A 28,000-nucleotide genomic window follows, 5' to 3' on the forward strand; every position below is an offset into this window, starting at 1 on the left:
TTATAATTTCCGAATTCTTCCCATACTGATCTTTTAAAATTGACTTCGCTCTATTGTATCCTTCGGTGGTAAAGGGTAATGATTCTACTCGTCGCTTAACTTTGGGCCCAAGGAAACCACACAGATATGTGAATTTGTTGATGGCAGCTATATTTGTCTTGTCCACCGTCTCCGTAAATTGCCCCCAAAATCTGGGCCAATCCATGTATTCTCCCTCAAATTTCGTAATATTTATCTTTGGTAATCTCACCGACATACCTTCATTACTTATTTTTGAGTCCCCGGACTTTGAATTTTGAATTTTTGCATTTACTTGAGCCTTTGTTTCTTGAAGCTTTACTTCAAATTTAAGTTTCTCCTCACGAGCGTGATTTTCCTCTTCTAATTTCCTATTGTTCAGCCAGTGTTGTAGCTTGTTTATTTCGTCTTCGGCTTCGCTATTTTTTGTTTCGATTTCCGCATTCCAATCGCTGATTTCTTCAAGGTCGTCTTTTCTTTCAATTTTCGCTGCTTTTACAGCTCTTTTAAAATTGTCAGCTTCGTTTTAAGTTGTTTTGAGTGCGTTCAGTTGTCGTTCCATAGTTTTTCGCTTTCCCGAATCTAATACTTTAGCTGTTCTTTGAGCAGATAACTTTAGTTGAGTTAATTTTACGTTGAGTTTTGCTTCGTCGTTTGCCATGTTTGTATGGGACGCGTAATATCTCGTGCGAAATTTTTACAATTTATCACAATAACAGTCCTTCGTCGGTAGGTGCCACGTATTCCGAAAATTGACCTCCGTCCCAATGTCTTCGGAACACCAAGAATAATCACAATCACAACTTTGGTTTCTTAAACAATTTTTATCATTACTCGATTTTTATCTCTCTTGTCTCATTCGTCTCGCTTGTATTACTTGTCTCACTTCTGTTCTCTGCTCTCTCAACTTCCGTTCCACTCATGTTTTCTATATTGTTCCTTATCGTCCCCAACTTACCCGAATGTACAATTGAAACCCAACACAACTTTAACATAATTTGCAACATCAGTTTAATATTTAAGGAATAAAAAACTAGTGGGTTTGTCTTTTAAATTGTCTCTTAAATTTACTTTTTTCCCTTTATTGTAAATATAGTATTTTTATTAAGAAATTATGTTTATATTTAGTATGTTGACAAAAAAATATTATAGATAGCAAAATTTTGTCTAAAAAATTCAATGATAAACATGTATTTTAAAACTATTTATACCAGGTACTAAGAAATATAAAATAAAATGTTACAAAGTGCCATATCGTCACTTGGTGGAATCGAACCACCAACCTTTCGGATAACAGCCGAACGCGCTAACCAATTACGCCACAGAGACATTTGATGGTATCGGTATATTTTAGAATATTATTTTTTATTCATAGAAAAATGTGAATAATTTTGCGAACCACACATTTCCAAGAAAGCTCTGTTTTTCTATCTGGTTTAAATATTATTTAAGAAAGAAAAATTTACTTAATATTTTACTGCATATATAGCTTAATTTAAATGTTGCAAAATTTAAAAAAGATTACTTTAACAAACTTTTTAAAAGTGGTCTACACAAGCTTAGTAAAATAATAATGCACCTTGTGATATCTGACATTATTTTGTCTTTATTAAAATAAATTTACAAATAACATCTCAAAGATATTATTTGTGATAAGCAAAAAAAAATTATTCAATAGAAAAGTCTGTTCTGGAATATATTTCATATATTCTCGAAAAATGTTAGTACTATAGTTTAAGTTCGTTTAAAATTTAAGAGAGAAAAAACTCTTTTTTTATAATAATAAATAATGTTTTTAAAATTTACTTTTTTTCTTACTTATAAATGGAGTATTTTTATTAAAAAATTATATTTAGATTTAGTATTAGGACTAAAAACTATTATAGATAGCAAAATATAATCTAAAAAATACAATGATAATTATAGACTTTGAAATTATTTATATCAAATACTAAGAACTAAAAAATATAATGTTACAAAGTGCCATATCGTCATTGGGTAGAATACCACCAATGACGATATGGCACTTTGGTTAACAGCCGAACGCGGTAAGCAATTACGCCACAGAGACAGTTATTGGTATTGGCACATTTTAAATATTACTTTTTATTCATAGGAAAAATTAAAATAATTTTGCAATTAACACATTTCCATAAAATCTCTGTTTTCTTGTCCTGTTTATACATTGCTCAAGAACGAAAAATTTCTTTGATATTATACTGCATATATAAAACTTAATTTTAACCATTGCAAAACATAAAGAATATTACTTTAACAAAAATTTTACAAACTTCCTACACAAGATGAGATAAATTTTAATCCAGCGTGTGATATCTGACAATTTTCGTCTATATATTAATATATTGAAAAAAAGCACAACAAAAACATTCATTGTGACAAGCTAATTAAGGAATGTTTTCCATGGAAGAATGTTTCCTGGAATATATTTCACATACTTTAAAAAAATTATGTTGTTATAATCTGAGTCAGTTTAATATTTAAGGAAGAAAAAACTGGTGGGTTTTTTTATTAATAAATATTGTCTCTTAAATTTATTTTTTCCCTTAATTATAAATATTGTATTTTTATGAAGAAATTATGTTTATATTTAGTATTTTGACATAAAAATATTATAGATACAAAATTTTGTCTAAAAAATTCAATGATAAACATAGATTTTAAAACTATTTATACCAGGTAGTAAGAAATACGCGCTCACCAATTACGCCACACAGACATTTTAAAATATTATTTTTTATTCATAGAAAAAATGTGAATAATTTCGCGAACAACACAATTCCAAGAAAGATTTGTTTTTCTGTCTGGTTAAATATTGTTTAAGAAAGAAAAATTTACTTGATATTTTACTGCACATATAGCTTAATTTAAACGATGCAAGATTTAAAAAAGATTATTTTAACAAACTTTTTTTTAGTGGTCTACACAAGCTTAGTAAAATAATAATGCACCGTGTGATATCTGACATTATTTTGTCTTTATTAAAATAAATTTACAAATAACACCTCAAAGATATTAATTGTGATGAGCAAAATAAAAAATTTTATTCTATAGAAAAAATCTTTTCTGGAAACTTTTTCATATAGTTTAGAAAAATGTTATTATTATAATTTAAGTTAGTTTAAGTGCTCTGACCAACTGAGCTATGAAGTCACACAGTGGTGAGCAGGCCAATTTAAATCAGATAATAAGAAATCCAAAATAAAAATATTACACATCGTCATTTAGTCACTCGATGCAATCAAAAAATCAACAATATAGATTAACAGCGGAACGCGCTATCGAATTACGCCATTACAACACTTCGGAAAAGACTGCAGATGTGCACGCATATGAGGTGTTGAAAGTTGTAAGAAAAGGCAGCATCCATTGCTATCCTCATCCAAAAAAATGCCAAGGTTTTAAATTAGGTGAAAAATTTAATTTCAATCCTGAACCATCTGCAAGCGAGAGCCATTCCAAAGCATTTCAAACGTTTAAATTTTGCGTGACGAACTCATTATATTGCAGTTGCAATATAGGTTTGCATTTTATTCCAGCTAAGGTTAGCGCACCCTATGGTAGTGGTGTGATTGAATAATATTCAATCTTAGACAGTTGCTCTAACACAACCATGTGCCTAAAAATGTAATCTGGAGCTAATTGCTCACCCATCGAATTCACGTTAACGACTGTTTCAGGAAGCCACAAAAGTAAAGGTGAACAGTTATTTCTGGATGTGGTTCGAGTATTCGTGGGCAAATATGTCAGAGTAGATAACGTTTGGGGGCCAACACCTTTCCTGTTGCACTATAAAGTAATCCAACCTATACAGAGTTTAATGAGTTAGTTGCTGTTGTTAAAGATTGTCTGCCGTCAAGATATATCGCGCAAAAGCAATAATGGATAAAACTGTTAAGCTAGAAAATCATCACTATAAAATTAGTCTTCCTTGCAAATATGATGACCCATTCTTCCCGTAAAATAAGTCTATGATAGAAAAGAGCTTTGTTTATTTGAAGAAAAGGCTTGAGAGGAATTTCATACTTCACGGATATTAGAAGGCAAAGATGAATGAATGCATTGCAAAAAGAGCACGCTAAATTAGTTCAACTGGAAAGTCAAAATACATCGGACGAGTCACTTAGAAAACTATTTCGATATCTGCTTTTTACCCTGTGACACACCGGCATAAACGAGAAGATAACAATCGTTTTATTGCGCTTCAAGGACCAGATTTTTCCAATTCTTTGGTTGGTGTTTTCTTGCGGTAATAGCAGATATTGAGAAGATGTTCTATCAGTTAAGGTTAAACCAGAAAACTGCAATGCACCGAGATTTATATGTTGGCCAGAGGGAGATCTATCGAAAGAACCAGTAGAGCATCAAATGACTGCTCAATTCTTCGGAGAAACCTCTTCCTCAAGTTGTTGTTCTAATATTATAAAGAACTTCTACAGATAAATGGAAAGATTTCAGCAAACAAGTTGTCGATACAGTTGATAGTAACTTTTATGTAAAACACAGTCTAAAGTCTTTACTAGAAAGGAAAGGAGCAGTCAAGGTGGTCGACAAACTATCAGTTTTGATGTTTAGGGTGGATTCCGTATAACAAATTGGGTGTCAAAAGATCTTGAAGCTTTATATGACATACCTAACTAGGAAAGAGCGCCATGTGTAAGCCTTAAGTTGGAGAAATTGCTCGAATATATATAGACAAGTAGTGCAGAAATCCATTATTTCTCTGACGCATCGACCTAAGAATAAAATGTATCAACGTGACTTTGGTGTGAAGATACGGAATGAAGCATTCATTCTACTTATTTATTGGCAAATCTAGAGTTCCACCTATTAAAACAGTCACGGTACACAGATTGGAACTAACCGCTGCAACATTGGCTGTAAGGTTGAAAAAACAAATTTGTGATGAGCTGGATCTCTCAATGAATCAAATTGTTTTCTGGAGCATTTCAATGGTAGTGCTGCATTACATTAAAAGTAAGACCGAAAGGGATCAGATTTTTGTAGCAAATCGACTAAAGCTTTGCTTTTCCTTCTGTTCATTTCTCAGAAAGACTAATGAAAGAAAGTTCACATTCTGAATGGAATCCTAGAGAGGTAAGGATTTTGTTTTGAATCCTATATATAATTACGAAAGCCTCCCATCTTGCTCGAACAAGTTGTTGGAAGCCTTGCACTCTGTTTTGAACAATTTTGCTCCAAAGATGATTGCCTTCACGTATCAGGTGGTGGTATAATAGTTGAATGGTAGTTTTTATTTATAAGGCTTTGTTTGTTAAAGACCGTAATTTTTAACTTTATTAAGCAAGATTATATTACGTGCATTTAAGTCATCCTAGTGTGTCGATATTTTTCTACCATTTATATTTTTGTGAACTTTCCAAATTCCTGATACATATTATAGACAATATAAAATTCTATAATATACTTGCGTGAAAAAAATTCTACCGTGTACTTTTTTAGCTATAGAGCTATTTGTCAAATGTGGTGCCAACTTTACACTTTATAACAGAGTAAAATCTCAAGGAATTTTATTCCTTTTATATTTTTGTGCACCCTCCAGATTTTGGATATGTTATAGATGATAAAAATATATACAAAATGACCAAGTTTGAAAAATTTCTACCTTGGGGGGGGTTTTCATCTATAGGCCTTTATTTAGTAAAGGACTGGAATTCTTAACTTAATTATATAAGAAAATATTACGCGTATTCGTGTATTCGTGTTGTCTAACTTTGTCAATAATATTCTACACCTTATTTTTTTGTGCACCCTCCAGATTTTCGATATGTTTTTAAAAATAAGATTATGTACAATATGGCCAAGTTTAAAAAGTTCTACCATGTAGTTTTTAAATTATACGCTAAATAAGAGAAATGAAAAGTACACTGCAAATTGAACCTTAGTGTTTTTTCAATTTCTAGACTTATATACTTTTTTGTGATGTCTAAGGAAATTAAAATAGTCATAAACAGTTAAGAATTATTTTTGAATTGTTGTATTTGATGGAAAATGTGTTTTAAAAACGATTTTTCATTTTATTATTTAGAATGATGAATTTTAGTTGAATGTGGTGATGAGTTCTGTGACGATTGTTGTGTTGACTGTGGTACTCAATTTGGTTCTAATTTTACAATAGTCTTGTTGTGTAGGTTTTTGGTTTTTAGAAACATTTTAATACCAAGGAGTGTTAATTTTCAATGTTTGAGTGTAATGAATTTGTGTAGCAAGTAAGCATGTATCACAATGAATAACAATGTATCACACTATATAACAATGTATCACTCTACATCACAGTACATCACACTACATCACAATGTATCACAATGTATCACAATGTATCACACTACATCACAATAAAAGACAATGCATTACACTACATCACAATGTATCACGATCGATCACAATGTATCACACTATATCACACTATATCACACTACATCACAATGTTCCACAATGCATTACAATGTATCATACTGTATCACAATGCATCACAATGTCTCACACTACATCACACTACATCACACTACATCACACTACATCACAATGTTTCACACTACATCACAATGTATCATACTGCATCAAAATATATATCAATGCATTACACTACATCACAATGTATCACGATCGATCACAATATATCACACTATATCACACTATATCACACTACATCACAATGTTTCACAATGCATCACAATGTATCATGCTGTATCACAATGCATCACAATGTACCACACTGCATCACATTACATCACAATGTATCACAATGCATCACAATGTATCACCACGCCTCACACTACAACATAATGCATCACAATGAATCACAATGCATCGCAATGCATCACACTATACCACAATGCATCCAACTACGTCACACTACTTCACACTACATCACAATGCATCACAATGCATCACAATGTATCACACTGTATCAAAATGTATTACAATGCATCACAATGTATCACAATCCATGATAAAGTATCTCACTATATCACAATTCATCACAATGTAATAGCACTACAGCATAATGTATCACAATAAATCACACTACATCCCATGTATCACAATGCATCATACCACATCACAATGTATCACAATGCATCAGAACATTACAATGTATCGCATTACATCACAGTTGGCTGTAATAGCGCATCACAAGAGAATGCAATATGGTGGCTGATCACAGAACCACATTATGTCTTGTCATGGAATAAGCATTGCGATAAATTCATTAAATATATGATATAATTATTATCAGAAATCATAAAGATGGGAAACTACAATCTCTAGCCTTTCTTAAACTAGATGAAATGTTCATGTTTTCTAATGTCAAAAGTTTTATATTAACTTGGACATTGCTGGAACACGTCGGATTAACTTAGAAATTTTCAATGATTTTGGACCATTGTCGAGGTATGACAGTTCAGTCGTTGGAATTGAATACTTTTTTACAAAATTTCTTAAAATTGAAAAGAAAGTCACTAAACTATATTTCAGTGTTTTTTCAAAATTTCACTAATCTATGAACTTAATTTATGATCTGACAACTGAACACCAATTGGAAACACTGCCTTACTAAAACAAAACCCCACATAGATCAATGGAAACACAATGGCTTCGGCTGCTTAAACCATTGGCTCAAATAAACTTTTCTCGGGCTTACTAGATTCAGGAAAATACTGTCTGCTATAGAACAAATACACTGTTAGATGCTAAAAAACCCTTTTACACCTCATTCATATGACAGAAAGCTAAAGTCATTCATATTTGAGTTAACGCATCTTTCTTAACAATGGAAAATTAGTCGCTTTTGATATTTTGAGTTTTGTGGTTACTTCTATTTTCATTACTTTAAATTTTTGTTTTATTACTTGACATTGCGTTTTTCGATTAACCTGTTTTGAATATTAAGTGCATTGCATATACAACATACTGCATATAGTATGAATATTAAGTGCTACAGAGACCTTTGATGGTATCGGGATATATTAAAATATTATTTTTTATTCATAGAAAAATGTGAATAATTTTACGAACAACAGAATTCCAAGAAAGCTCTGTTTTTTTTATATGGTTTAAACATTGTTTAAGAAAGAAAAATTTACTTGATATTTTAATGCAAATATAGCTTAATTTAAACGTTGCAAAACTTAAAAAAGATTATTTTACCAAATTTTTAAAAGTGGTCTACACAACTTAAGTAAAATAATCATGCACTTTGTGATATCTGACATTATTTCGTCTTTATTAAATTAAATTTAAAAATAACATCTCAAAGATAATATTCGTGATAAGCAAAATAAAAAAATTATTCAATAGAAAAATTTGTTCTGGAATTTATTTCATATATTTCGAAAAATGTTACTATAATTTAAGTTCGTTTAAAATTTAAGACAGAAAAAACTATTTTTTTATAATAATAATGATGTTTTTAAAATTTACTTTTTTTCTTACTTATAAATGGAGTATTTTTATTAAAAAATTATATTTAGATTTAGTAGTATGAATAAAAGCTATTACAGATAGCACAATATAGTCTAAAAAATACAATGATAATTATAGACTTTAAAATTATTTACATCAATTACTAGAACTACAAAATATAATGTTATAAAATGCCATATCGTCACTGGTTGGAATCGAACCACCAACCTTTCGGTTAACAGCCCAACGCCCTAACCAGGTACGCCACAAAGTGTGTTGTTAGTATGGGCACATTTTAAATATTATTTTTTGTTCATACGAAAAATTAAAATATTTTTGCAATTAACATATTTCCGTGAAAGCTCTGTTTTCTTCTCCTGTTTAAAATTGTTTAAGAACGAAAAATTTCTTTGATATTTAACTGCATATATAATCTTCATTTCAACCATTGCAAAGCATAAAGAATATTATTTAACAAAAATTTTACAAACTTTCTACACACGATTAGTAAAATATTAACCCAGCGTATGAGATCAGACAATTTTCGTTTATATATTAGAACATTGAAAAAAAGCACAACCAAAAAATTAATTGTGACAAGCTAAATAGGGAATGTTTTCCATGGAAGAATGTTTTCTGGAATATGTTTCACACATACTTTAAAAAAATTATGTTGTTATAATTTAAGTCAGTTTAATATTTAAGAAAGAAAAAACTGGTCGGTGTTTTTTATTAATAAATGTTGTTTCTTAAATTTACTTTTTTCCCTTACTTATAAATATAGTATTTTTATTAAGAAATTATGTTTATATTTCGTATTTTGACATAAAAATATTATAAATAGCAAAATTTTGTCAAAAAAATTCAATGTTAAACATAGATTTTAAAAAGGTTTAATATCAGGTAGTAAGAAGTATAAAATAAAATGTTACAAAGTAACATATCGTCACTGGAGGGAATCGAACCACCAACCTTTCGGTTAACAGCCGAACGCGCTAACCAATTACGCCACAGAAACATTTAATGGCATCGGTATATTTTAAAATATTATTTTTTATTCATAGAAACTTGTGAATAGTTTTGCGAACCACAAATTTCCAAGAAAGCTCTGTTTTTCTATCTGGTTTAAATATTGTTTAAAAAAGAAAAATTTACTTCATATTTTACTGTACATATAGCTTAATTTAAACCTTGCAAAATTTAAAAAAGATTACTTTAAAAATCTTTTTAAAAGTGGTCTACACAAGTTTAGTAAAATAATAATGCACCGTGTGATATCTGACTTAATTTTTCCTTATTAAAATAAATTTACAAATAACATCTCAAAGATATTACTTGTGATAAGCAAAATAAAAAAAATATTCAATAGGAAATTCTCTTCAGGAATTTATTTCAAATATTTTCGAAAAATGTTATTACTATAATTTAAGTTCGTTTAAAATTTAAGAGAGAAAGAACTCTTTTTTTTATAATAATAGTGATGTTTTTAATATTTACTTTTTTTCTTACTTATAAATGGAGTATTTTTATTAAAAAACTATATTTAGATTTAGTAGTATGATAAAAACTATTATAGATAGCAAAATATAGTCTAAAAAATAAAATGATAATTATAGAGTTTGAAATTATTTACATCAATTACTAGAACTAGAATATATAATGTTACAAAGTGCCATATCGTCACTGGGTGGAATCGAACCACCAATCTTTTGGTTGACAACCCAACGCGCTAACCAATTATGTCACAGAGTCTGTTGTTGGTAATGGCAGATTTTAAATATTACTTTTTGTTCATATGAAAAATTAAAATAATTTTGCAATTAACATATTTCCATAAAAGCTCTGTTTTCTTGTCCTAATTACAATTGTTTAAGAATGAAAAATTTCTTTGATATTTTACTGCATGTATAAGCTTCATTTTAACCAATGCAAAACATAAAGAATGTTACTTTAACAAAAATTTTACAAACTTTCTACACAAGATTAGTAAAATATTAACCCAGCGTATGATATCTGGCAATTTACGTTTATATATTAATACATTGAAAAAAAGCACAACAAAAAAAATTAATTGTGACAAGCTAAATAGGGAATGTCTACCATGGAAAAATGTTTTCTGGAATATGTTTCACACATACTTTAAAAAATTATGTTGTTATAATTTAAGTCAGTTTAATATTTAAGAAAGAAAAAACTGGTCGGTGTTTTTTATTAATAAATGTTGTTTCTTAAATTTACTTTTTTCCCTTACTTATAAATATAGTATTTTTATTAAGAAATTATGTTTATATTTCGTATTTTGACATAAAAATATTATAAATAGCAAAATTTTGTCAAAAAAATTCAATGTTAAACATAGATTTTAAAAAGGTTTAATATCAGGTAGTAAGAAGTATAAAATAAAATGTTACAAAGTAACATATCGTCACTGGAGGGAATCGAACCACCAACCTTTCGGTTAACAGCCGAACGCGCTAACCAATTACGCCACAGAAACATTTAATGGCATCGGTATATTTTAAAATATTATTTTTTATTCATAGAAACTTGTGAATAGTTTTGCGAACCACAAATTTCCAAGAAAGCTCTGTTTTTCTATCTGGTTTAAATATTGTTTAAAAAAGAAAAATTTACTTCATATTTTACTGTACATATAGCTTAATTTAAACCTTGCAAAATTTAAAAAAGATTACTTTAAAAATCTTTTTAAAAGTGGTCTACACAAGTTTAGTAAAATAATAATGCACCGTGTGATATCTGACTTAATTTTTCCTTATTAAAATAAATTTACAAATAACATCTCAAAGATATTACTTGTGATAAGCAAAATAAAAAAAATTATTCAATAGGAAATTCTCTTCAGGAATTTATTTCAAATATTTTCGAAAAATGTTATTACTATAAATTAAGTTCGTTTAAAATTTAAGAGAGAAAGAACTCTTTTTTTATAATAATAGTGATGTTTTTAATATTTACTTTTTTTCTTACTTATAAATGGAGTATTTTTATTAAAAAACTATATTTAGATTTAGTAGTATGATAAAAACTATTATAGATAGCAAAATATAGTCTAAAAAATAAAATGATAATTATAGAGTTTGAAATTATTTACATCAATTACTAGAACTAGAAATTATAATGTTACAAAGTGCCATATCGTCACTGGGTGGAATCGAACCACCAATCTTTTGGTTAACAACCAAACGCGCTAACCAATTATGTCACAGAGTCTGTTGTTGGTAATGGCAGATTTTAAATATTACTTTTTGTTCATAGGAAAAATTAAAATAATTTTGCAATTAACATATTTCCATAAAAGCTCTGTTTTCTTGTCCTAATTACAATTGTTTAAGAATGAAAAATTTCTTTGATATTTTACTGCATGTATAACCTTCATTTTAACCAATGCAAAACATAAAGAATGTTACTTTAACAAAAATTTTACAAACTTTCTACACAAGATTAGTAAAATATTAACCCAGCTTATGATATCTGGCAATTTCCGTTTATATATTAATACATTGAAAAAAAGCACAACAAAAAAAACTAATTGTGACAAGCTAAATAGGGAATGTCTACCATGGAAGAATGTTTTCTGGAATATGTTTCACACATACTTTAAAAAAAATATGTTGTTATAATTTAAGTCAGTTCAATATTTAAGAAAGAAAAAACTGGTGGGGTTTTTTATTAATAAATGTTGTTTCTTAAATATACTTTTTTCCCTTACTTATAAATATAGTATTTGTATTAAGAAATTATGTTTATATTTAGTATTTTGACATAAAAGTATTATAAATAGCAAAATTTTGTGTAAAATTTCAATGATAAACATAGATTTTAAAAAGATTAATACCAGTAGTAAGAAGTATAAAATAAAACGTTACAAAGTAACATACCGTCACTGGGTGGAATCGAACCACCAACCTTTCGGTTAACAGCCGAACGCGCTAACCAATTACGCCACAGAGACATTTAATGGTATAGGTATATTTTAAAATATTATTTTTTATTCATAGAAACTTGTGAATAGTTTTGCGAACCACAAATTTCAAGAAAGCTCTGTTTTTCTATCTGGTTTAAATATTGTTTAAAAAGAAAAATTTACTTCATATTTTACTGTACATATAGCTTAATTTAAACCTTGCAAAATTTAAAAAGATTACTTTAAAAATCTTTTTAAAAGTGGTCTACACAAGTTTAGTAAAATAATAATGCACCGTGTGATATCTGACATAATTTTTCTTTATTAAAATAAATTTACAAGTAACATCTCAAAGATATTACTTGTGATAAGCAAAATAAAAAAAATTATTCAATAGGAAATTCTCTTCAGGAATTTATTTCAAATATTTTCGAAAAATGTTATTACTATAATTTAAGTTCGTTTAAAATTTAAGAGAGAAAGAACTCTTTTTTTTATAATAATAGTGATGTTTTTAATATTTACTTTTTTTCTTACTTATAAATGGAGTATTTTTATTAAAAAACTATATTTAGATTTAGTAGTATGATAAAAACTATTATAGATAGCAAAATATAGTCTAAAAAATAAAATGATAATTATAGAGTTTGAAATTATTTACATCAATTACTAGAACTAGAAATTATAATGTTACAAAGTGCCATATCGTCACTGGGTGGAATCGAACCACCAATCTTTTGGTTAACAACCAAACGCGCTAACCAATTATGTCACAGAGTCTGTTGTTGGTAATGGCAGATTTTAAATATTACTTTTTGTTCATAGGAAAAATTAAAATAATTTTGCAATTAACATATTTCCATAAAAGCTCTGTTTTCTTGTCCTAATTACAATCGTTTAAGAATGAAAAATTTCTTTGATATTTTACTGCATGTATAAGCTTCATTTTAACCAATGCAAAACATAAAGAATGTTACTTTAACAAAAATTTTACAAACTTTCTACACAAGATTAGTAAAATATTAACCCAGCTTATGATATCTGGCAATTTCCGTTTATATATTAATACATTGAAAAAAAGCACAACAAAAAAAACTAATTGTGACAAGCTAAATAGGGAATGTCTACCATGGAAGAATGTTTTCTGGAATATGTTTCACACATACTTTAAAAAATTATGTTGTTATAATTTAAGTCAGTTTAATATTTAAGAAAGAAAAAACTGGTCGGTGTTTTTTATTAATAAATGTTGTTTCTTAAATTTACTTTTTTCCCTTACTTATAAATATAGTATTTTTATTAAGAAATTATGTTTATATTTCGTATTTTGACATAAAAATATTATAAATAGCAAAATTTTGTCAAAAAAATTCAATGTTAAACATAGATTTTAAAAAGTTTAATATCAGGTAGTAAGAAGTATAAAATAAAATGTTACAAAGTAACATATCGTCACTGGGTGGAATCGAACCACAAACCTTTCGGTTAACAGCCGAACGCGCTAACCAATTACGCCACAGAGACATTTAATGGCATCGGTATATTTTAAAATATTATTTTTTATTCATAGAAACTTGTGAATAGTTTTGCGAACCACAAATTTCCAAGAAAGCTCTGTTTTTCTATTTGGTTTAAATATTGTTTAAAAAAGAAAAATTTACTTCATATTTTACTGTACATATAGCTTAATTTAAACCTTGCAAAATTTAAAAAAGATTACTTTAAAAATCTTTTTAAAAGTGGTCTACACAAGTTTAGTAAAATAATAATGCACCGTGTGATATCTGACATAATTTTTCTTTATTAAAATAAATTTACAAGTAACATCTCAAAGATATTACTTGTGATAAGCAAAATAAAAAAAATTATTCAATAGGAAATTCTCTTCAGGAATTTATTTCAAATATTTTCGAAAAATGTTATTACTATAATTTAAGTTCGTTTAAAATTTAAGAGAGAAAGAACTCTTTTTTTTATAATAATAGTGATGTTTTTAATATTTACTTTTTTTCTTACTTATAAATGGAGTATTTTTATTAAAAAACTATATTTAGATTTAGTAGTATGATAAAAACTATTATAGATAGCAAAATATAGTCTAAAAAATAAAATGATAATTATAGAGTTTGAAATTATTTACATCAATTACTAGAACTAGAAATTATAATGTTACAAAGTGCCATATCGTCACTGGGTGGAATCGAACCACCAATCTTTTGGTTAACAACCAAACGCGCTAACCAATTACGTCACAGTGTCTGTTGTTGGTAATGGCAGATTTTAAATATTACTTTTTTGTTCATAGGAAAAATTAAAATAATTTTGCAATTAACATATTTCCATAAAAGCTCTGTTTTCTTGTCCTAATTACAATCGTTTAAGAATGAAAAATTTCTTTGATATTTTACTGCATGTATAAGCTTCATTTTAACCAATGCAAAACATAAAGAATGTTATTTTAACAAAAATTTTACAAACTTTCTACACAAGATTAGTAAAATATTAACCCAGCTTATGATATCTGGCAATTTCCGTTTATATATTAATACATTGAAAAAAAGCACAACAAAAAAAACTAATTGTGACAAGCTAAATAGGGAATGTCTACCATGGAAGAATGTTTTCTGGAATATGTTTCACACATACTTTAAAAAATTATGTTGTTATAATTTAAGTCAGTTTAATATTTAAGAAAGAAAAAACTGGTCGGTGTTTTTTATTAATAAATGTTGTTTCTTAAATTTACTTTTTTCCCTTACTTATAAATATAGTATTTTTATTAAGAAATTATGTTTATATTTCGTATTTTGACATAAAAATATTATAAATAGCAAAATTTTGTCAAAAAAATTCAATGTTAAACATAGATTTTAAAAAGTTTAATATCAGGTAGTAAGAAGTATAAAATAAAATGTTACAAAGTAACATAGCGTCACTGGGTGGAATCGAACCACAAACCTTTCGGTTAACAGCCGAACGCGCTAACCAATTACGCCACAGAAACATTTAATGGCATCGGTATATTTTAAAATATTATTTTTTATTCATAGAAACTTGTGAATAGTTTTGCAAACCACAAATTTCCAAAAAGCTCTGTTTTTCTATTTGGTTTAAATATTGTTTAAGAAAGAAAAATTTACTTGATATTTTACTGTACATATAGTTAATTTAAACCTTGCAAAATTTAAAAAAGATTACTTTAAAAATCTTTTTAAAAGTGGTCTACACAAGTTTAGTAAAATAATAATGCACCGTGTGATATCTGACATAATTTTTCTTTATTAAAATAAATTTACAAATAACATCTCAAAGATATTACTTGTGATAAGCAAAATAAAAAAAATTATTCAATAGGAAATTCTCTTCAGGAATTTATTTCAAATATTTTCGAAAAATGTTATTACTATAATTTAAGTTCGTTTAAAATTTAAGAGAGAAAGAACTCTTTTTTTTATAATAATAGTGATGTTTTTAATATTTACTTTTTTTCTTACTTATAAATGGAGTATTTTTATTAAAAAATTATATTTAGATTTAGTAGTATGATAAAAACTATTATAGATAGCAAAATATAGTCTAAAAAATAAAATGATAATTATAGAGTTTGAAATTATTTACATCAATTACTAGAACTAGAAATTATAATGTTACAAAGTGCCATATCGTCACTGGGTGGAATCGAACCACCAATCTTTTGGTTAACAACCAAACGCGCTAACCAATTACGTCACAGTGTCTGTTGTTGGTAATGGCAGATTTTAAATATTACTTTTTGTTCATAGGAAAAATTAAAATAATTTTGCAATTAACATATTTCTATAAAAGCTCTGTTTTCTTGTCCTGTTTACAATTGTTTAAGAACGAAAAATTTCTTTGATATTTTACTGCATGTATAAGCTTCATTTTAACCAATGCAAAACATAAAGAATATTACTTTAACAAAATTTTACAAACTTTCTACACAAGATTAGTAAAATATTAACCCAGCGTATGATATCTGGCAATTTCGTTTATATATTAATACATTGAAAAAAGCACAACAAAAAATTAATTGTGACAAGCTAAATAGGGAATGTCTACCATGGAAGAATGTTTTCTGGAATATGTTTCACACATACTTTAAAAATTATGTTGTTATAATTTAAGTCAGTTTAATATTTAAGATAGAAAAACTGGTGGGTTTTTATTAATAAATGTTGTTTCTTAAATTTTCTTTTTCCCTTACTTATAAATATAGTATTTTTAATAAGAAATTATGTTTATATTTAGTATTTTTACATAAAAATATTATAAATAGCAAAATTTTGTCTAAAAAATTCAATGTTAAACATAGATTTTAAAACGATTAATATCAGGTAGTAAGAAGCATAAAATAAAATGTTACAAAGTGACATATCGTCACTGGGTGGAATCGAACCACCAACCTTTCGGTTAACAGCCGAACGCGCTAACCAATTACGCCACAGAGACATTTAATGGCATCGGTATATTTTAAAATATTATTTTTTATTCATAGAAACTTGTGAATAGTTTTGCAAACCACAAATTTCCAAGAAAGGTCTGTTTTTCTATTTGGTTTAAATATTGTTTAAGAAAGAAAAATTTACTTCATATTTTACTGTACATATAGCTTAATTTAAACCTTGCAAAATTTAAAAAAGATTACTTTAAAAATCTTTTTAAAAGTGGTCTACACAAGTTTAGTAAAATAATAATGCACCGTGTGATATCTGACATAATTTTTCTTTATTAAAATAAATTTACAAGTAACATCTCAAAGATATTACTTGTGATAAGCAAAATAAAAAAAATTATTCAATAGGAAATTCTCTTCAGGAATTTATTTCAAATATTTTCGAAAAATGTTATTACTATAAATTAAGTTCGTTTAAAATTTAAGAGAGAAAGAACTCTTTTTTTTATAATAATAGTGATGTTTTTAATATTTACTTTTTTTCTTACTTATAAATGGAGTATTTTTATTAAAAAATTATATTTAGATTTAGTAGTATGATAAAAACTATTATAGATAGCAAAATATAGTCTAAAAAATAAAATGATAATTATAGAGTTTGAAATTATTTACATCAATTACTAGAACTAGAAATTATAATGTTACAAAGTGCCATATCCTCACTGGGTGGAATCGAAATACCAATCTTTTGGTTAACAACCAAACGCGCTAACCAATTATGTCACAGAGTCTGTTGTTGGTAATGGCAGATTTTAAATATTACTTTTTGTTCATAGGAAAAATTAAAATAATTTTGCAATTAACATATTTCAATAAAAGCTCTGTTTTCTTGTCCTGTTTACAATTGTTTAAGAATGAAAAATTTCTTTCATATTTTACTGCATGTATAAGCTTCGTTTTAACCAATGCAAAACATAAAGAATATTACTTTAACAAAAATTTTACAAACTTTTTACACAAGACTTGTAAAATATTAACCCAGCGTATGATATCTGGCAATTTCCGTTTATATATTAATACATTGAAAAAAAGCACAACAAAAAAAACTAATTGTGACAAGCTAAATAGGGAATGTCTACCATGGAAGAATGTTTTCTGGAATATGTTTCACACATACTTTAAAAAATTATGTTGTTATAATTTAAGTCAGTTTAATATTTAAGATAGAAAAAACTGGTGGGTTTTTTTATTAATAAATGTTGTTTCTTAAATTTTCTTTTTTCCCTTACTTATAAATATAGTATTTTTAACAAGAAATTATGTTTATATTTAGTATTTTTACATAAAAATATTATAAATAGCAAAATTTTGTCTAAAAAATGCAATGTTAAACATAGATTTTAAAACGATTAATATTAGGTAATAAGAAGCATAAAATAAAATGTTACAAAGTGACATATCGTCACTGGGTGGAATCGAACCACCAACCTTTCGGTTAACAGCCGAATGCGCTAACCAATTACGCCACAGAGACATTTAATGGCATCGGTATATTTTAAAATATTATTTTTTATTCATAGAAACTTGTGAATAGTTTTGCAAACAACAAATTTCCAAGAAAGGTATGTTTTTCTATTTGGTTTAAATATTGTTTAAGAAAGAAAAATTTACTTCATATTTTACTGTACATATAGCTTAATTTAAACCTTGCAAAATTTAAAAAAGATTACTTTAAAAATCTTTTTAAAAGTGGTCTACACAAGTTTAGTAATATAATAATGCACCGTGTGATATCTGACATAATTTTTCTTTATTAAAATAAATTTACAAGTAACATCTCAAAGATATTACTTGTGATAAGCAAAATAAAAAAAATTATTCAATAGGAAATTCTCTTCAGGAATTTATTTCAAATATTTTCGAAAAATGTTATTACTATAAATTAAGTTCGTTTAAAATTTAAGAGAGAAAGAACTCTTTTTTTTATAATAATAGTGATGTTTTTAATATTTACTTTTTTTCTTACTTATAAATGGAGTATTTTTATTAAAAAACTATATTTAGATTTAGTAGTATGATAAAAACTATTATAGATAGCAAAATATAGTCTAAAAAATAAAATGATAATTATAGAGTTTGAAATTATTTACATCAATTACTAGAACTAGAAATTATAATGTTACAAAGTGCCATATCCTCACTGGGTGGAATCGAACCACCAATCTTTTGGTTAACAACCAAACGCGCTAACCAATTATGTCACAGAGTCTGTTGTTGGTAATGGCAGATTTTAAATATTACTTTTTGTTCATAGGAAAAATTAAAATAATTTTGCAATTAACATATTTCCATAAAAGCTTTGTTTTCTTGTCCTGTTTACAATTGTTTATAAATGAAGAATTTCTTTGATATTTTACTGCATGTATAACCTTCATTTTAACCAATGCAAAACATAAAGAATATTATTTTAACAAAAATTTTACAAACTTTCTACACAAGATTAGTAAAATATTAACCCAGCGTATGATATCTGGCAATTTCCGTTTATATATTAATACATTGAAAAAAAGCACAACAAAAAAAATTAATTGTGACAAGCTAAATAGGGAATGTCTACCATGGAAGAATGTTTTCTGGAATATGTTTCACACATACTTTAAAAAATTATGTTGTTATAATTTAAGTCAGTTTAATATTTAAGATAGAAAAAACTGGTGGGTTTTTTTATTAATAAATGTTGTTTCTTAAATTTTCTTTTTTCCCTTACTTATAAATATAGTATTTTTAACAAGAAATTATGTTTATATTTAGTATTTTTACATAAAAATATTATAAATAGCAAAATTTTGTCTAAAAAATGCAATGTTAAACATAGATTTTAAAACGATTAATATTAGGTAATAAGAAGCATAAAATAAAATGTTACAAAGTGACATATCGTCACTGGGTGGAATCGAACCACCAACCTTTCGGTTAACAGCCGAATGCGCTAACCAATTACGCCACAGAGACATTTAATGGCATCGGTATATTTTAAAATATTATTTTTTATTCATAGAAACTTGTGAATAGTTTTGCAAACAACAAATTTCCAAGAAAGGTATGTTTTTCTATTTGGTTTAAATATTGTTTAAGAAAGAAAAATTTACTTCATATTTTACTGTACATATAGCTTAATTTAAACCTTGCAAAATTTAAAAAAGATTACTTTAAAAATCTTTTTAAAAGTGGTCTACACAAGTTTAGTAATATAATAATGCACCGTGTGATATCTGACATAATTTTTCTTTATTAAAATAAATTTACAAATAACATCTCAAAGATATTATTTGTGATAAGCAAAATAAAAAAAATTATTCAATAGGAAATTCTCTTCAGGAATTTATTTCAAATATTTTCGAAAAATGTTATTACTATAAATTAAGTTCGTTTAAAATTTAAGAGAGAAAGAACTCTTTTTTTTATAATAATAGTGATGTTTTTAATATTTACTTTTTTTCTTACTTATAAATGGAGTATTTTTATTAAAAAACTATATTTAGATTTAGTAGTATGATAAAAACTATTATAGATAGCAAAATATAGTCTAAAAAATAAAATGATAATTATAGAGTTTGAAATTATTTACATCAATTACTAGAACTAGAAATTATAATGTTACAAAGTGCCATATCCTCACTGGGTGGAATCGAAATACCAATCTTTTGGTTAACAACCAAACGCGCTAACCAATTATGTCACAGAGTCTGTTGTTGGTAATGGCAGATTTTAAATATTACTTTTTGTTCATAGGAAAAATTAAAATAATTTTGCAATTAACATATTTCCATAAAAGCTCTGTTTTCTTGTCCTGTTTACAATTGTTTAAGAATGAAAAATTTCTTTGATATTTTACTGCATGTATAAGCTTCATTTTAACCAATGCAAAACATAAAGAATATTACTTTAACAAAAATTTTACAAACTTTCTACACAAGATTAGTAAAATATTAACCCAGCGTATCATATCTGGCAATTTCCGTTTATATATTAATACATTGAAAAAAAGCACAACAAAAAAAATTAATTGTGACAAGCTAAATAGGGAATGTCTACCATGGAAGAATGTTTTCTGGAATATGTTTCACACATACTTTAAAAAATTATGTTGTTATAATTTAAGTCAGTTTAATATTTAAGATAGAAAAAACTGGTGGGTTTTTTTATTAATAAATGTTGTTTCTTAAATTTTCTTTTTTCCCTTACTTATAAATATAGTATTTTTCATAAGAAATTATGTTTATATTTAGTATTTTTACATAAAAATATTATAAATAGCAAAATTTTGTCTAAAAAATTCAATGTTAAACATAGATTTTAAAACGATTAATATTAGGTAATAAGAAGCATAAAATAAAATGTTACAAAGTAACATACCGTCACTGGGTGGAATCGAACCACCAACCTTTCGGTTAACAGCCGAACGCGCTAACCAATTACGCCACAGAGACATTTAATGGTATAGGTATATTTTAAAATATTATTTTTTATTCATAGAAACATGTGAAAATTTTGCGAATCACACATTTCCAAGAAAGCTCTGTTTTTCTATCTGGTTTAATATTGTTTAAGAAAGAAAAATTTACTTCATATTTTACTGTACATATAACTTAATTTTAACGTTGCAAAATTTAAAAAGATTACTGTAACAAACTTTCCAAAAGTGGTCTACACAAGCTTAGTAAAATAATAATGCACCGTGTGGTATCTGGCATTATTTTGTCGTTATAAAAATAAACTTATAAATAACATCTCAAAGATATTAGTTGTGATAAGCAAAATAAAAAAATTTATTCAATACAAAATTCTTTTCTGGAATTTATTTCATATATTTTCGAAAAATGTTATTAGTATAATTTAAGTTCGTTTAAAATTAAAGAGAGAAAAAATTCTTTTTTTATAACAGTAATGATGTTTTTAAAATTTACTTTTTTCTTACACATAAATGGAGTATTTTTATTAAAAAATTATATTTAGATTTAGTAGTATGACTAAACACTATTATAGATAGCAAAATATAATCTAAAAAATACAATGTTAATAATAGACTTTGAAATTATTTACATCAATTACTTGAACTACAAAATATAATGTTACAAAGTAACATATCGTCACTGGATGGAATAGAACCACCAACGTTTCGGTTATCACCCAAATGCGCTAACCCATTATGCCACAGAGTCTGTTGTTGGTATTGGCACATTTTAAATATTACTTTTGTTCATAGGAAAAATTAAAATAATTTTGCAATTAACATATTTCCATAAAAGCTCTGTTTTCTTGTCCTGTTTACAATTGTTTAAGAACGAAAAATTTCTTTGATATTTTACTGCATGTATAAGCTTCATTTTAACCAATGCAAAACATAAAGAATATTACTTTAACAAAAATTTTACAAACTTTCTACACAAGATTAGTAAAATATTAATCCAGCGTATGATATCTGGCAATTTCGTTTATATATTAATACATTGAAAAAAGCACAACAAAAAATTAATTGTGACAAGCTAAATAGGGAATGTCTACCATGGAAGAATGTTTTCTGGAATATGTTTCACACATACTTTAAAAAATTATGTTGTTATAATTTAAGTCAGTTTAATATTTAAGATAGAAAAAACTGGTGGGTTTTTATTAATAAATGTTGTTTCTTAAATTTTCTTTTTCCCTTACTTATAAATATAGTATTTTAATAAGAAATTATGTTTATATTTAGTATTTTACATAAAAATATTATAAATAGCAAAATTTTGTCTAAAAATTCAATGTTAAACATAGATTTTAAAACGATTAATATCAGGTAGTAAGAAGCATAAAATAAAATGTTACAAAGTAACATATCGTCACTGGGTGGAATCGAACCACCAACCTTTCGGTTAACAGCCGAACGCGCTAACCAATTACGCCACAGAGACATTTAATGGCATCGGTATATTTTAAAATATTATTTTTTATTCATAGAAACTTGTGAATAGTTTTGCAAACCACAAATTTCCAAGAAAGCTCTGTTTTTCTATCTGGTTTAAATATTGTTTAAGAAACAAAAATTTACTTCATATTTTACTGTACATATAGCTTAATTTAAACCTTGCAAAATTTAAAAAGATTACTTTAAAAATCTTTTTAAAAGTGGTCTACACAAGTTTAGTAAAATAATAACGCACCGTGTGATATCTGACATAATTTTTCTTTATTAAAATAAATTTACAAATAACATCTCAAAGATATTATTTGTGATAAGCAAAATAAAAAATTATTCAATAGGAAATTCTTTTCTGGAATTTATTTCAAATATTTTCGAAAAATGTTATTATTATAATTTAAGTTCGTTTAAAATTTAAGAGAGAAAGAACTCTTTTTTATATAATAATAATGATGTTTTTAATATTTACTTTTTTTCTTACTTATAAATGGAGTATTTTATTAAAAAATTACATTTAAATTTAGTAGTAAGATAAAAACTATTATAGATAGCAAAATATAGTCTAAAAAATAAAATGATAATTATAGAGTTTGAAATTATTTACATCAATTACTAGAACTAGAATATATAATGTTACAAAGTGCCATATCGTCACTGGGTGGAATCGAACCACCAATCTTTTGGTTGACAACCCAACGCGCTAACCAATTATGTCACAGAGTCTGTTGTTGGTAATGGCAGATTTTAAATATTACTTTTTGTTCATAGGAAAAATTAAAATAATTTTGCAATTAACATATTTCCATAAAACTCTGTTTTCTTGTCCTGTTTACAATTGTTTAAGAACGAAAAATTTCTTTTATATTTTACTGTATGTATAAGCTTCATTTTAACCATGGTAAAACATAAAGATTATTACTTTAACAAAAATTTTACAAACTTTTTACACAAGAGTAGTAAAATATTAATCCAGCGTGTGATATATGGCAATTTTCGTTTATATATTAATACATTGAAAAAAAGCACAACAAAAAAAATTAATTGTGACAAGCTAAATAGGGAATGTCTACCATGGAAGAATGTTTTCTGGAATATGTTTCACACATACTTTAAAAAAATTATGTTGTTATAATTTAAGTCAGTTTAATATTTAAGATAGAAAAAACTGGTGGGTTTTTTTATTAATAAATGTTGTTTCTTAAATTTTCTTTTTTCCCTTACTTATAAATATAGTATTTTTAATAAGAAATTATGTTTATATTTAGTATTTTTACATAAAAATATTATAAATAGCAAAATTTTGTCTAAAAATTCAATGTTAAACATAGATTTTAAAACGATTAATATCAGGTAGTAAGAAGCATAAAATAAAATGTTACAAAGTGACATATCGTCACTGGGTGGAATCGAACCACCAACCTTTCGGTTAACAGCCGAACGCGCTAACCAATTACGCCACAGAGACATTTAATGGCATCGGTATATTTTAAAATATTATTTTTTTATTCATAGAAACTTGTGAATAGTTTTGCGAACCACAAATTTCCAAGAAAGCTCTGTTTTTCTATCTGGTTTAAATATTGTTTAAGAAAGAAAAATTTACTTCATATTTTACTGTACATATAGCTTAATTTAAACCTTGCAAAATTTAAAAAAGATTACTTTAAAAATCTTTTTAAAAGTGGTCTACACAAGTTTAGTAATATAATAATGCACCGTGTGATATCTGACATAATTTTTCTTTATTAAAATAAATTTACAAATAACATCTCAAAGATATTATTTGTGATAAGCAAAATAGAAAAAATTATTCAATGGGAAATTCTTTTCTGGAATTTATTTCATACATTTTCGAAAAATGTTATTATTATAATTTAAGTTCGTTTAAAATTTAAGAGAGAAAGAACTCTTTTTTATATAATAATAATGATGTTTTTAATATTTACTTTTTTTCTTACTTATAAATGGAGTATTTTATTAAAAAATTACATTTAAATTTAGTAGTAAGATAAAAACTATTATAGATAGCAAAATATAGTCTAAAAAATAAAATGATAATTATAGAGTTTGAAATTATTTACATCAATTACTAGAACTAGAATATATAATGTTACAAAGTGCCATATCGTCACTGGGTGGAATCGAACCACCAATCTTTTGGTTGACAACCCAACGCGCTAACCAATTATGTCACAGAGTCTGTTGTTGGTAATGGCAGATTTTAAATATTACTTTTTTGTTCATAGGAAAAATTAAAATAATTTTGCAATTAACATATTTCCATAAAACTCTGTTTTCTTGTCCTGTTTACAATTGTTTAAGAACGAAAAATTTCTTTTATATTTTACTGTATGTATAGGCTTCATTTTAACCATTGTAAAACATAAAGATTATTACTTTAACAAAAATTTTACAAACTTTCTACACAAGAGTAGTAAAATATTAATCCAGCGTGTGATATCTGGCAATTTTGGTCTATATATTAATACATTGAAAAAAAGCACAACAAAAAAATTAATTGTGACAAGCTAAATAGGGAATGTCTACCATGGAAGAATGTTTTCTGGAATGTGTTTCACACATACTTTAAAAAAATTATGTTGTTATAATTTAAGTCAGTTTAATATTTAAGATAGAAAAAACTGGTGGGTTTTTTTATTAATAAATGTTGTTTTTTAAATTTTCTTTTTTCCCTTACTTATAAATATAGTATTTTTAATAAGAATTATGTTTATATTTAGTTTTTTTACATAAAAATATTATAAATAGCAAAATTTTGTCTAAAAAATTCAATGTTAAACATAGATTTTAAAACGATTCATATCAGGTAGTAAGAAGCATAAAATAAAATGTTACAAAGTAACATATCGTCACTGGGTGGAATCGAACCACCAACCTTTCGGTTAACAGCCGAACGCGCTAACCAATTACGCCACAGAGACATTTAATGGCATCGGTATATTTTAAAATATTATTTTTTATTCATAGAAACTTGTGAATAGTTTTGCGAACAACAAATTTCCAAGAAAGCTCTGTTTTTCTATCTGGTTTAAATATTGTTTAAGAAAGAAAAATTTACTTCATATTTTACTGTACATATAGCTTAATTTAAACCTTGCAAAATTTAAAAAAGATTACTTTAAAAATCTTTTTAAAAGTGGTCTACACAAGTTTAGTAAAATAATAACGCACCGTGTGATATCTGACATAAATTTTCTTTATTAAAATAAATTTACAAATAACATCTCAAAGATATTAATTGTGATAAGCAAAATAGAAAAAATTATTCAATAGGAAATTCTTTTCTGGAATTTATTTCATACATTTTCGAAAAATGTTATTATTATAATTTAAGTTCGTTTAAAATTTAAGAGAGAAAGAACTCTTTTTTTTATAATAATAATGATGTTTTTAATATTTACTTTTTTCTTACTTATAAATAGAGTATTTTTATTAAAAAATTATATTTAAATTTAGTAGTATGATAAAAACTATTATAGATAGCAAAATATAGTCTAAAAAATAAAATGATAATTATAGAGTTTGAAATTATTTACATCAATTACTAGAACTAGAAATTATAATGTTACAAAGTGCCATATCGTCACTGGGTGGAATCGAACCACCAATCTTTTGGTTAACAACCAAACGCGCTAACCAATTATGTCACAGAGTCTGTTGTTGGTAATGGCAGATTTTAAATATTACTTTTGTTCATAGGAAAAATTAAAATAATTTTGCAATTAACATATTTCCATAAAAGCTCTGTTTTCTTGTCCTGTTTACAATTGTTTAAGAACGAAAAATTTCTTTGATATTTTACTGCATGTATAAGCTTCATTTTAACCATTGCAAAACATAAAGAATATTACTTTAACAAAAATTTTACAAACTTTCTACACAAGATTAGTAAAATATTAATCCAGTGTGTGATTTCTGGCAATTTTCGTCTATATATTAATGCATTGAAAAAAGCACAACAAAAAATTAATTGTGACAAGCTAAATAGGGAATGTCTACCATGGAAGAATGTTTTCTGAATATGTTTCACACATACTTTAAAAAAATTATGTTGTTATAATTTAAGTCAGTTTAATATTTAAGATAGAAAAAACTGGTGGGTTTTTTTATTAATAAATGTTGTTTCTTAAATTTTCTTTTTTCCCTTACTTATAAATATAGTATTTTTAATAAGAAATTATGTTTATATTTAGTATTTTTACATAAAAATATTATAAATAGCAAAATTTTGTCTAAAAAATTCAATGTTAAACATAGATTTTAAAACGATTAATATCAGGTAGTAAGAAGCATAAAATAAAATGTTACAAAGTAACATATCGTCACTGGGTGGAATCGAACCACCAACCTTTCGGTTAACAGCCGAACGCGCTAACCAATTACGCCACAGAGACATTTAATGGCATCGGTATATTTTAAAATATTATTTTTTATTCATAGAAACTTGTGAATAGTTTTGCGAACCACAAATTTCCAAGAAAGCTCTGTTTTTCTATCTGGTTTAAATATTGTTTAAGAAAGAAAAATTTACTTCATATTTTACTGTACATATAGCTTAATTTAAACCTTGCAAAATTTAAAAAAGATTACTTTAAAAATCTTTTTAAAAGTGGTCTACACAAGTTTAGTAAAATAATAATGCACCGTGTGATATCTGACATAATTTTTCTTTATTAAAATAAATTTACAAATAACATCTCAAAGATATTATTTGTGATAAGCAAAATAGAAAAAATTATTCAATAGGAAATTCTTTTCTGGAATTTATTTCATACATTTTCGAAAAATGTTATTATTATAATTTAAGTTCGTTTAAAATTTAAGAGAGAAAGAACTCTTTTTTTTATAATAATAATGATGTTTTTAATATTTACTTTTTTTCTTACTTATAAATGGAGTATTTTATTAAAAAATTATATTTAAATTTAGTAGTAAGATAAAAACTATTATAGATAGCAAAATATAGTCTAAAAAATAAAATGATAATTATAGAGTTTGAAATTATTTACATCAATTACTAGAACTAGAAAATATAATGTTACAAAGTAACATATCGTCACTGGATGGAATAGAACCACCAACGTTTCGGTTATCACCCAAATGCGCTAACCCATTATGCCACAGAGTCTGTTGTTGGTATTGGCACATTTTAAATCTTATTTTTTGTTCATAGGAAAATAATTTTGCAATTAACATATTTCTAGAAAAGCTCTGTTTT

At 25.9% G+C, this 28,000-nt stretch overlaps 14 non-coding genes across 14 annotated transcripts; all 14 read right to left on the minus strand.

Annotated features, from left to right (window-relative positions):
• Positions 1–1,273: 1,273 nt before the first annotated feature.
• Positions 1,274–1,347, minus strand: Trnan-guu. The gene has a single exon. It is a non-coding gene; the product is annotated as a tRNA-Asn (tRNA).
• An 8,057-nt stretch (positions 1,348–9,404) lies between these two features.
• Positions 9,405–9,478, minus strand: Trnan-guu. Its single transcript has one exon. It is a non-coding gene; the product is annotated as a tRNA-Asn (tRNA).
• A 1,405-nt stretch (positions 9,479–10,883) lies between these two features.
• Positions 10,884–10,957, minus strand: Trnan-guu. Its single transcript has one exon. It is a non-coding gene; the product is annotated as a tRNA-Asn (tRNA).
• A 1,402-nt stretch (positions 10,958–12,359) lies between these two features.
• On the minus strand, positions 12,360–12,433 carry Trnan-guu. The gene has a single exon. It is a non-coding gene; the product is annotated as a tRNA-Asn (tRNA).
• Positions 12,434–13,835: 1,402 nt separating this feature from the next.
• Positions 13,836–13,909, minus strand: Trnan-guu. The gene has a single exon. It is a non-coding gene; the product is annotated as a tRNA-Asn (tRNA).
• Positions 13,910–15,315: 1,406 nt separating this feature from the next.
• On the minus strand, positions 15,316–15,389 carry Trnan-guu. Its single transcript has one exon. It is a non-coding gene; the product is annotated as a tRNA-Asn (tRNA).
• A 1,392-nt stretch (positions 15,390–16,781) lies between these two features.
• On the minus strand, positions 16,782–16,855 carry Trnan-guu. Its single transcript has one exon. It is a non-coding gene; the product is annotated as a tRNA-Asn (tRNA).
• Positions 16,856–18,259: 1,404 nt separating this feature from the next.
• Trnan-guu lies at positions 18,260–18,333 on the minus strand. Its single transcript has one exon. It is a non-coding gene; the product is annotated as a tRNA-Asn (tRNA).
• A 1,404-nt stretch (positions 18,334–19,737) lies between these two features.
• Positions 19,738–19,811, minus strand: Trnan-guu. Its single transcript has one exon. It is a non-coding gene; the product is annotated as a tRNA-Asn (tRNA).
• A 1,404-nt stretch (positions 19,812–21,215) lies between these two features.
• Positions 21,216–21,289, minus strand: Trnan-guu. Its single transcript has one exon. It is a non-coding gene; the product is annotated as a tRNA-Asn (tRNA).
• A 1,390-nt stretch (positions 21,290–22,679) lies between these two features.
• On the minus strand, positions 22,680–22,753 carry Trnan-guu. The gene has a single exon. It is a non-coding gene; the product is annotated as a tRNA-Asn (tRNA).
• Positions 22,754–24,152: 1,399 nt separating this feature from the next.
• On the minus strand, positions 24,153–24,226 carry Trnan-guu. Its single transcript has one exon. It is a non-coding gene; the product is annotated as a tRNA-Asn (tRNA).
• A 1,403-nt stretch (positions 24,227–25,629) lies between these two features.
• Trnan-guu lies at positions 25,630–25,703 on the minus strand. Its single transcript has one exon. It is a non-coding gene; the product is annotated as a tRNA-Asn (tRNA).
• Positions 25,704–27,102: 1,399 nt separating this feature from the next.
• On the minus strand, positions 27,103–27,176 carry Trnan-guu. Its single transcript has one exon. It is a non-coding gene; the product is annotated as a tRNA-Asn (tRNA).
• Positions 27,177–28,000: the final 824 nt, after the last annotated feature.

This window comes from Xenia sp. Carnegie-2017, unplaced genomic scaffold (genome assembly GCF_021976095.1).
Source record: "Xenia sp. Carnegie-2017 unplaced genomic scaffold, XeniaSp_v1 HiC_scaffold_6, whole genome shotgun sequence".
In the NCBI taxonomy this organism is placed as follows: Eukaryota; Metazoa; Cnidaria; class Anthozoa; order Malacalcyonacea; family Xeniidae; genus Xenia; species Xenia sp. Carnegie-2017.